The sequence below is a fragment of the Marmota monax genome, unplaced genomic scaffold, assembly GCF_021218885.2.
Source record: "Marmota monax isolate L192 unplaced genomic scaffold, Marmota_monax_Labrador192_F-V1.1 WCK01_AAM20220418_F8-fsc00087, whole genome shotgun sequence".
NCBI classification, from domain to species: Eukaryota; Metazoa; Chordata; class Mammalia; order Rodentia; family Sciuridae; genus Marmota; species Marmota monax.
Window position 1 is genome coordinate 6156603 of NW_026693476.1, and position 10594 is coordinate 6167196.

Sequence of the window (10594 nt, forward strand, 5' to 3'; positions counted from 1 at the left end):
ATTACTGAAAATTCTGAACCTGCTTGGAATGCCTGCCCATGTCTTTCACTCACCCATGGCTGGCTCTCTGACCAGATAACAGCCCTCTCTGAAACTTTAGTGACACCTCATAAATATTGGCCTTCCCTGGCCAGACAACGATCCTCTCTGAGGCTCTAATGGTCCTCATAAATTCTGATGTTGGGGCCAGCAAAAAAATGTAAACTACCATTAGTGTGATGCTTGTCAGAGTTCTGTTATCTGTAACCCCCCTTTGTGTAACTTTCTGGGCTATAAAGCTGGGCTGTAGGGAAGGTGGGGTTGCTGTCTTGTTCCCGCCTTTTTGGGAGGGAGAGGCAGCCCGGCCGGTCGAAATAATAAGCTTGCTTTAATTTGATTTTAATTGGAGTCAGTGGTTCCTTTAAGTCAGGCCACACCCCCTCAAGCCCACTGCCCACAAGGCAAAGAACCAAGCTCCAGCCCTTTAGCTGGTGACCAGCCAGCGTCCCCAAGCCCCTGTCCCCAGTCAAGCCCTATTTCCGGCCCCCTAGACTAGAATTGGGCTCAGATTCCTTGGCTCTGGCCCTGGGGCTTTTCCTGATGCTCATCCCACTCCTGTCTGGCCAGATGCCCCTGTGTTCCAGTCCCTGGGGCAGCCCCGGGGAGCAGGGTTCCTTTCCTCCAGCCCTGGTGAGACCCGCAGAGCCAGTCTGCGGCCAAGTGACCAGTGACCAAGGTCTCCGCCTCCCCTGAGAGGGCTGGATAAACCTGCTACGTCATTATTCTCAGACTCACTTTTCTCGAGCTCTCTGCTGCCCTGTAATCATCTGTATGTCTGTCTGGGGTGCAGGTACAAGTGGCTCAAGGACTCATCTTGTTTACTACTGTACCTTGGGCCTGGCCCTGTGCCTGGGAGGTGATAGTGACTGGGTAAGTACTCTGGCCTTCGGACACCCCTCGAGTCTTCCCTCCTCCCCAGGCAAGATAGAGCCACTGATAGGGCTTCAGATTCCCTAACTCCACCCTTCCCGTCCAGCCTCCCTAAGAGGAGTCTCAGTTCCCAACTGTCTCCCCCCACTTAAGAACAGTGTTCTCTGGAGAGACTCCCACTGCCGGGTAATGTCCCTATTGGCCCTGAGCACTGGTAACTTGACAAGGGCTGACTTTACATGAAATTCAAAATAGAACCTTTAGATGTTGGTTTAACATTAAACCTTAATTTGTACTGAAAATTATTAAAAAAAAATTTCTTGCTTTTTCTGCCTGCAAAATTGTGAATAAGTTCATCACAGGTCAATTTACCCTTGTTTCAGTGGGCTGGTGACCAGTGACCAGCGTCTGTCTGTCTGCTAGACACAGGTTACCTCCAGATGAGCATAATCCCATTCACCGTGTATGGATTCTACTAGAGTTTTGTTTTGTTTGTTTTTTTTACGAGCCAAGGTAGAGTTCTTGGAGCCATGGAGATGACCCATGACCCCTACATGTCATGATTTTCAAATTAGGTCCGACCAGTGGGACATGGGACCAGCCCTTTATTGCAGGACATTTTCCTTTTCTGATTTCCAGGCACTAGATGCTTCTAGCAGCCCCCAGTCACCCCAACAATGAACCGAAAAGAAAGCCTCCAAAATCCCCCTGGGTGGGGGAGCAGTTGTACCTCAGGTTAAGGAGCATTGTTACGCTGTGGTTGAAGACAGGTTGAAAAATGTTTGCAGGAAGGTCCTGCCTGCCCTGTCCTGCAGGTCACACCTACAAGCCCTTCCTGGGCAACAGAGCCCTGGGCTTCTCTCTCCCCTGAGTGACCGTGGTATTATTAGTACCACTCATACAGCCCTCTGTCACACGGCATGACTCGCTGTATCAACACCTTTAATATTAATTAACTCCGGGAGTTTGTTATAGAACATTTCACAATCTGCCTGTGTCCCTCTGACTAAATCATAAGTTCCCCGAGGGCCAAACCATGCTTTGCCTGGGGGAAAAGGCTATTGGGCGGGAGGTGCTCAGGCGAGGGTAGTAGAAGGTGACCGCTCCCTGAAGCATCAGGGCACCAAAGTGGGGCTGGGACCCAACTGCACACAGGGAGAGCCCAAGCTGTTCCCAGAGAAGGGACACCATGGCCCTCCTTTGGAGAATGGGACCACCTTCTTGATGGAACTGGGGGGAATAAAGTCCAATAAAGAAAAAGACAGAATGATAGAGAAGTGACAAGGACCTTGCTGAGTCACGGGGGTCCACAGGGAGGGGACTGGTCCTCAGGGCAGAAGGACACTGGACCCAGAAGAGGCTGCTCCATCTGCCCACCGAGATCTCCAGCGTGGCCTTCAGGACCCTCGCAGCACAGCATTGAGGAGGGGCGAGGCCACAGGGGGACAGAAACCAGGCAGAGGTGCTGTTTTCAAGTCAAGCGGGAGGCAGTCCTGAGCGAGGCTACCTATGGAAATGTGCATTGATGCATATTTTTATAAACACATCTCAGTATCATAGGAGGGACAGAGGCAGTGTTTGTGCTGGGGACTGAACCAGGGCCTCGTGCATGCTAGGCAGGCAGCACCCAGCCCTGGAAGAACCCTTTGCGTCGGAGTCCTTGAAAATGGACACGAACTGGGTCTGAGTAAAGGATGGGACCCCCACGTGCAGGTGGAGGCCACAGACCCAGGAAGGAGCAAGGAGGTCCCTGGGGGATGGGCGACGGAATGTAGAGAAACTAAAGAAAAATGCAAGTTGGAGGTGATGGCCTCCCCCGCCCCCCAGCTGTACCAAAACCAAAATGACTCTCTGGCCCTTGCCTCTCTATGCAGAGGCATTTAGGTGGCTTCCAGCAGCAGGTTTTGAACCTCTTTCACAATGCAGAGATTTTCATCATTGAATTAAAAAATGTCTTCTCCTTGTATTTTACAGCTCTAGCCGGACAGGGCATTTGAGGGCAGACTCCGGAAGCGGAGGTGATTCTACCAAAGTGTCCAGTAAAGCAGAGTGCTGCCCTCATTCATGGTGTGGAGGTCAGTAGTAACCAAAGGGTTTATCACCAGGAATCCCCAGCCTGAATGCAAAGGTTAGCCGAAAAGAAAGAAAAGGAGGGGGAAGCAACCCCAAACTGTAAGACCTGCCGTCTTCCTTTTCACAACCCTGGCAAAAACAAGCAGGAGACAAATCCCATTTCCAAGGGCAGCAAAAGCTCTGTCTCCTCCCTGACCTGAGCCCTCTCCATGCATCATAAATATTTCCATAGTCATAAATATCACTGATGAGGAGGCACAGGGCTCTTAATTGGCTCCGAGTCATTTCATGGTGGAGGAAGCTGGGGGAAGCGCACTGAATGAGAATAAGACAGGGCACAGGATCTCCCAGGAGGAAATTAAAGTCTAATCTTCTATCTGTGATGATGTTGTATCTACGGGTTGATTTAAACCAGGAGAGAACTGGCTCGAGATCCATTGGGAGATGCATCTTCTCTCTCTGAGTTTATTTTCTATCTCAGAAATGCCAATTCCCCCCTGGCTGAACCCTGTGGCATGTTGATGATGATCTACCATAAAGGAAGATGGGATATAACTAGCATTTATTAAAAACTAACAGCAGAGGTCAGGCACGGTTTACACATACCTGTAATCCCAGTAGCCCGGGAGGCTGGGGCAGGAGGATCCAGAGTTCAAAACCAGCTTCAGCAACTTACGAGGTCCTAAGCAACTCAGCAAGACCCTGACTTAAAATAATATTTTAAAAAGGGCTCAGTGGTTAGGCACCAAACCTAACAGCAGGATAAGGAGATAAACAGGTGGTTGTATCGTCACGCAATGAAATACTATTCAGCGATAAAAGGATATACCCACTGATTGCACAACATGGATGAGTTTCAAAACATTATGCACAGTGAAAGGAGCCTCATATAAAAGAACGCACAGCCCATGATGGGAAGCAGGTGTCGCTGTGCACGGTTGCCAGTTTAGCAAAGTCTAGTGAGACAGAAGGTAAAGGAGGCTCATTATACAGCTAAGCAGCAAGGGACAACAGAAGCCCAGCACCTGCTGAGGGCCACCCACAAGGCTCAGGAGAGGAGTCTCTACTATGCATGTCCCACGACAGCTGAAGGATCCCCAAAAGCAACCCACCCAACCTACCCTTGCTTTTATACCCCAGGGAATGTTAAAAGACATCCTGTTTGGGATGGGGTCAGGGGGTCGGGGAGTGGGGAACGGAGCCTGGGTTGGTCTAGCCAGTTCCTTCTTATCAAGATGTTCATTCACTGTGAATCCTACAGTTATTTTTGCGAACCACAGGTGAGAAAGGGGAGAACCGGGTTGATCCAAAGCTCCCTGGAGAACTGGCTTGCATACGCTTCCACTTATATGATGTTCTGTAACAGGTAATCGAGGGAGGAAAAAACTCTGAATGATAATTTGGCAGCAGGCCTAGGGGTGGAGAGAGGGAACGACTAGAAAAGGGTACAGGCATATTTTCTGTGGAGATGGAAATGTTTTGTATAACTTGATGGGAGTTTGGATCACACCGGTATTTGCATCTGTCAAAACTTAGCAAATGTACACTTATGGTTCATGCATTTCTTTGTATCTGAATTTTATATCCAGCCAGGTGTGATGGTGCATGCCTGTTACCCCAGCAACTCTGGAGTAAGGCAGGAGGATTGCAAGTTTGAGGCCAGCCTCAGCAACTTAGCAAGGCCCTAAGCAACTTAGTAAGACCCTGTCTCAAAAAAATTTTTTTAAACAATTTTTTTTTGAGAGAGAGAGACAGAGGGAGAGAGAGAGAGAGAGAGAGAGAATTTTTTTTAATATTTATTTTTTTAGTTCTTGGCAGACACAACATCTTTTTTTTGTATGTGGTGCTGAGGATGGAACCCAGGCCGCACACATGCCAGGTGAGCGCGCTACCGCTTGAGCCACATCCCCAGCCCCCCATTTTTTTTTAAAAGGGTGGGGGTGGCTGGAGAGGTAGCTACCCCCTTTTTTTAAAAGGGTGGGGGTAGCTCAATGGTAAAGTGACCCTGGATTTAATCCTCAGTATGGGGATGGGGATGGGGGTGGGGGGGAATGCGACAAATAGATATTACATCCATTGAAAACCCTAAAAAAATACTGAACTCTAGCTAAGTATACACAAGCCAAAGTATTTAGAGGAAAGGGTACCAATGCCAGCAATTTACTTTGAAATGCATCACTAAAATAAGGTAAGGTAGACAAAGGGACAGAAAGATGGATAATTGAAAAGCAATTTCAGTGAAATGTTAATGGTAGAACCTAGGTGATTAGCATACAGCTATTGGCTGTAAAAATGCTTTCTACTTTACTATGTGTTTTCCATTTTTCACAATAAAATGGAAACAAGAGTAGTGCTGCTTAAAAAAAAAAAAACAGCAATAATTCCACCCCATAAATGAATCCCAGACTTTTCCCAGTCCTGGTTCTGGGGATGTAACCATGGTAGAGCCCTTGCCTAGCATGTGCGAGGCTGGGTTCAATCCCCAGCTCTGCAAAATAAATAAATAAATATTTTTAAAATAATAATAAATCAAAGTCACAACTATTTACTAGGTTCCTAGGTGACCAAGTGCTTTATAAACATTTTCCTAATCCTCCTGATGTTATAGATTAGATGATTAACATTCAGAGACACTAAGTGACTTGCCCAGAGACACACAGTTGAAAACATCAAAGCCAGACTTGCCTGAATCTTCTACACGCTGTTGCCTAGCAAGACTCCGGATGGGGATGGAGGGACGTCCCATTGACGCCTACCCTCCAGAGGCAGGGTCTGGCAGTGGCATTTGGACGAACATACTTTCTTCTCAGCTGATGCCTGTCAGCCTGCAATCTCAGCTCTGAATTTGATCAAACTCAAAACGAAGAGGAATGCGTTGCTGGTCCTCGACCACCAGTCAGCTCATCAAGAACTCCATACATATTAACCGAACTCCTACAGTGTAGACGGAATTCAGAAACAGTTAAGGCACGGTCTTAAATTTCAAGAAGCAGCCAGAATGGCTCACCAGTCTGGAGAAATGGACTCTCTATCTAATAAGAGCTTAAACTAGACTATCCCTCAGGATCCCCACCCCCACTCTCCTGTTTCTGTGACTTTTGATCCATAGTTAATTTTAAAGGCCAAAGGACTGGGTGCAGATAGCATATGCTAATGGTGCCGATGAGGAAAAGTCCCTCAGGCTAGGGGGAATGTGTCCCCAGGGGAGAGGGAGCTGGTATTCCAGAGGCAGGAAATGCAAACACAGGGCCAGGAATTGGAGCATGGAGGGGGGTTGTAGGGAAGGAGAGTGGGTTAATATCTAGGGAGCTGGGACAGGGCCCAGGAAGAGGTTTTGACCTTAACTCTGAGAAGAAGGATCCCCCAGAGGCCTTAGGCATGAGGGTGTGATGAGATGCTATCTCAGGATGATTAATCTATTTATTTGGAGTAGAGGGGAAAAAAAACAGTGGCACAAGTCATCACAAATATCACATCATTCAAAAAAACAATGTGGTAGGCTCCATAAGGTCCTCAAGTCTGTGTCTTTTAAGCTAGGGTCCTGGGAAGGGCCTCTGGACACTCAACAGGCCTACTCAGCTCCCCTCTCCCATTGCCAACCTGATTTTTATGGGTTTAATACACAGGAGTTCTGGGTAAAATTTATTTTGAAACAAGGATGCAACAGACCTCAACTGAACAGTATCAGTTAATTACAGAAATAAGTAGCCAGACAAATGCGTCAGGAGGGGGTTGTCTGAGGAGGAATAACTTGCTGGACATTCAGCTCTCACAGCTATTTGAGGTGAGGCCACATTCTCACCTGGGAGACTGGGCTCTGACAAGAACAGGAATTCCAGGAAGGCTGGTTTGCAGGGCTACGTGTCTGGGCCCCTGGAGCCCTGAGCCACCTCATTTCCTTCAACCTCCTGGTCCTACCTCATTTCCTACAAAGCCCCCACCCCGGCTGCCCTGCCCCATGGGGCTGTCTGGACTTCATTCCCTTGGCAGCTCTGCAGCCTCAGCCTGTAGAATTTCCTCCTCCGTGGAACTGAGGCAGGAGGAATCAAAAATATAATAAAACATAAAAATAAAGCCATTTTGGAGGGGAGCAGAGCCTCTCCCTAACCCCTCTCCCCTTCTTTGTGTTACTTCAAACACGCATTTGAGAGCTTTTTGCTGGGAGACTAGACCAGGGTAACAAAAATAATAAACTTGGGGAAGTTACACGGGGGCTAGATTCTTCAGAGTATGTCTTTTAAGTTCCTTGACTTCAGTCCCCTTTATAGAAGATAATAATTGATAAATCTATTTTTAAATAGTTTCATTCAGACCTGACTGTTAGGTGCCATGGAGGAAAAATGTTAGTCCTCACCTGGTCTCAGGTGCTTTCTGACCCTCTGTCCCAGATGAAAAGGGTCCTTAACGGGTCCTCCAAAACTCAATGGCTCAGCATTATAATCACTCTCCATCTCCTACGGTTTCCGTGGGTCAGGTACCTGAGAGGCACCCAGCTGAGTGGTTCTGGCTCAGGGTCTTGGCAGCTGCAGTAAGTGAGCTGGGCAATCACCTGAAGGCTCCCTGCCTGTCAGTGGCAAGTTGGCTGCTGGCTTGTCCAGGAGCTCAGTCCTCTCCACTTGGGCCTCTCCTGCCGAGAGTCCTCTTGGTGTGGCCACCAGCCTCCCCAGAATAAGAAATCCAAGATGCCAAGATAGACCTTGGAATGACTCTTATGGCCTTGCCTTGAATGTCATTCTGTAGCACTTGTACCTTATTTTACTGGTCTTGGAGGGCCAGCTCTGACTCCACGTGCAAGAAGAGGGCTACATGAGGAGGCCCGGGTCACTGGAGGCCATCTTGGAGTCTGGCTCACCACACTGTAGAGGCATCCAAAGAAGATCAGGCTCAAAGAGAAAGAAAAGGCAGCCCCTTCATGCTCTGGAATGCACAGTAAATATTGAGTGAGCAAGACAGACATAATCTCTGCCTTCTTGAAGCTTGCGATCTGGTGGGAATGACAGGGTTCATACAAATAATGGCATTTGGAATAAAATCCAATCTCCTTAACTTTGATCCTCCCTACTTTTTTTTTAGAAAAATTTTTAAAATATATATTTTAGTTGTTGATGGACCTCCTCCCACTCCAATATAAACTGCATGAGAACGCGGGTTTTGTTAAACCTCCTTCCTTACTCTCTGTCCCAAGGCTTGGGACACCACTTATTATATATGAAGCAAAAAATGTATATCCTAATGAGTGAATGAAGTACCCACTTTCTGACCAAGCTGAACATATTCTTCCTTCTAGAATATTGTAAACTCCAGTACCAGCCCTGCTGCTTGGCCATTTTGCAGATCAGACAAACCTTGGTAAATTGCAGACCTATTCTAAGATCTAACTTTGCTGACTTTTTGAGCAAATGGTATATCTTGGCCTCACCTGATTCCCCACCCACTTGGAGATTGGATTGAACCAGCCCGGGCTGACGGCCTTATTTGTATTCTTCCTTGGAGCCCGGGCTCCATTTCGGATTGCCTTTGCCTGGTTTCCCATCCAACCTCCCTCCCTCCCCCAAGGGAAGGTTGATTCCAGCCTTGTTTTGCTACACTTGTGTTTTTAGCTTTCCTGAGTTGAAATATTGCAAACAGTTGCTCATTAGCATCCCAGCTTTCCTGCTTTTCAGGGGAAACAGCGTGATGAACAGGGACCCCACGCATATTTATTTTGAAAATATGTTTTTTAATTCGAAAGCAAATGGACACTGGCGGTCCACAGGTCATTTCACCTGCTGTGGCATGTGATTAGTGAGGCCTTTTCTCTCTGGGTGGTACTGCTAGCTAATGGACTCATGCCCCATATGTATGTTTGTCTTCAGTTAATTAAAATTTTGCCAAATCTTCCCTCTGCCCTTGCGCACAGCAAGGCCAAGCCTTGGCTTGTGGCACTGATCCGGGCTGGCAAGCTGGATGGGGGCGGTCATCCTATTAAATATTAATCTAGGAAGGCAATCAGGCCTGTGGGCTTCCACCCCTGAGGTTCTCCCGCTGGGAAGTCACAGATCGATGCCAGAGCTCAGCGCCTGTGGCAGCTCTCCCTGCCAGACCTGAGTCAGAGTCAGACGCAATTTTTCGGAATGGTTTGACGATCAATCTGAGCAGAATTCTGAAAGATCTCTCTTAAAAATTGGAATGAATTACACACACAGGTACCCTGGAAAGGGATGTTAACCATCACATGAAAGTGCACCTTATAAATGACGAATGGGACAGTTTGCCAACATTTTTTTTTTAAAGTTTGGGGTGCCCCGTGCAAAAATGGTGCACAAACACAGTTTGTGTTAGCTGCTTGAAATTCTGTAATCCCAGCAGCTCAGGAGGCCAAGGCAGGAGGATCGTGCGAGTTCAAAGCCAGCCTCAGCAAAAGCAAAGCAGCTCAGTGAGACCCTGTCTCTAAATAAACTACAGAATAGGGCTGGGGATGTGGCTCAGTGGTTAAGTGACCCTGAGTTCAATCTCCAGTACCACTATCACCCCCCCCCCCAAAAAAAAAGTGAATGGACCTATTTGCCAATTTTTTTTTTGTTATGTTTGGGGTCAGGTAAAGATGAGTAAAGGCATCCTGCACTTCAGATGCCACTGTTGAAAATCCATCTCTCCATCCAAGGATAAGAGAGGAGGCGAAGATTTGAATTGGCCCCAACTAATGAAACCTCCACTGCTCCCTGTGCAGAAATGTGCAAGTTGCTGACTCACAAGTTCACCTTCCAGCCCTCTGCCCTTCAGTCACTTCCATCAAATCATTTCAGCAAATACCTTCTGCTGCCAAACGTGCAAGATAGAAAATGCACTCTAGTGTGGGTCGAATTGAGTCCCCAAGAAAGATATATATTGAAGTCCAGTACCTGTCAACACGACCTTATTTGGAAATTGAACATTTGCAGATGTAATTAGTTAAGACAAGTGGATCTTGATCCAAGGACTGGTGTCCTTATAAGAAGACTTAACAGAGTCACAAGGACACACCAGAGATTGCCATGTGAGGAGGGAAGTAGAGATTGGAATGGTGCATCTGCAAGCCACAGACCTGGGGGGGGGGGGGATGTCTGCAGTCACCAGACACTAAGGAGAGGAAAGGAAGCCCCTCCCCTAGAGCCTTCAGAGGGAACCAGCCATGCTGGCACCTCAATCAGCTTCCAGCTTCCAGAGCTACGAGTGAACTTCTGTTGTTATGGCAGTTACGAAACTAACACACACTTTACTCCTGGCCCTGCTGCTGCCAACCCCCAACCCTGGCTGCTTGTCCTCTCTGCAGACAGGCTCAGTCACCCTGATCCTCTGCCCTGCTTGGGATGTCAAGGACAACAGAATCTCAATTTTGGTTTACAAAGTGAGGAATGAGCCTAAGAAGAAAACCTCACGGTACCTCAAATCTTGCTGATGATTTTCAAAACACCTCAGTCCACGTTCTTTTTTTTTTTTTTTAAGTACCAGGGATTGAAGCTAGGGGGGCACTTAACCTTGGAGCCACCTCCCCAGCCCTTTTTTGTACTTTATTTAGGGACAGGGTCTCACTAAGTTGCTTAGAGCCTTGCTAAGTTGCTGAGGCTGGCTTTGAACTCACAATCCTCCTGCC

At 47.6% G+C, this 10594-nt stretch overlaps 1 long non-coding RNA gene across 1 annotated transcript; it reads left to right on the forward strand.

The window, feature by feature from the left end:
• The first annotated feature begins 765 nt into the window (after positions 1 to 765).
• On the forward strand, positions 766 to 10373 carry LOC124102052 (uncharacterized). The gene is made up of 3 exons (XR_006854788.2): positions 766 to 909; positions 2884 to 2984; positions 9560 to 10373. It is a non-coding gene; the product is annotated as an uncharacterized LOC124102052 (long non-coding RNA).
• Positions 10374 to 10594: the final 221 nt, after the last annotated feature.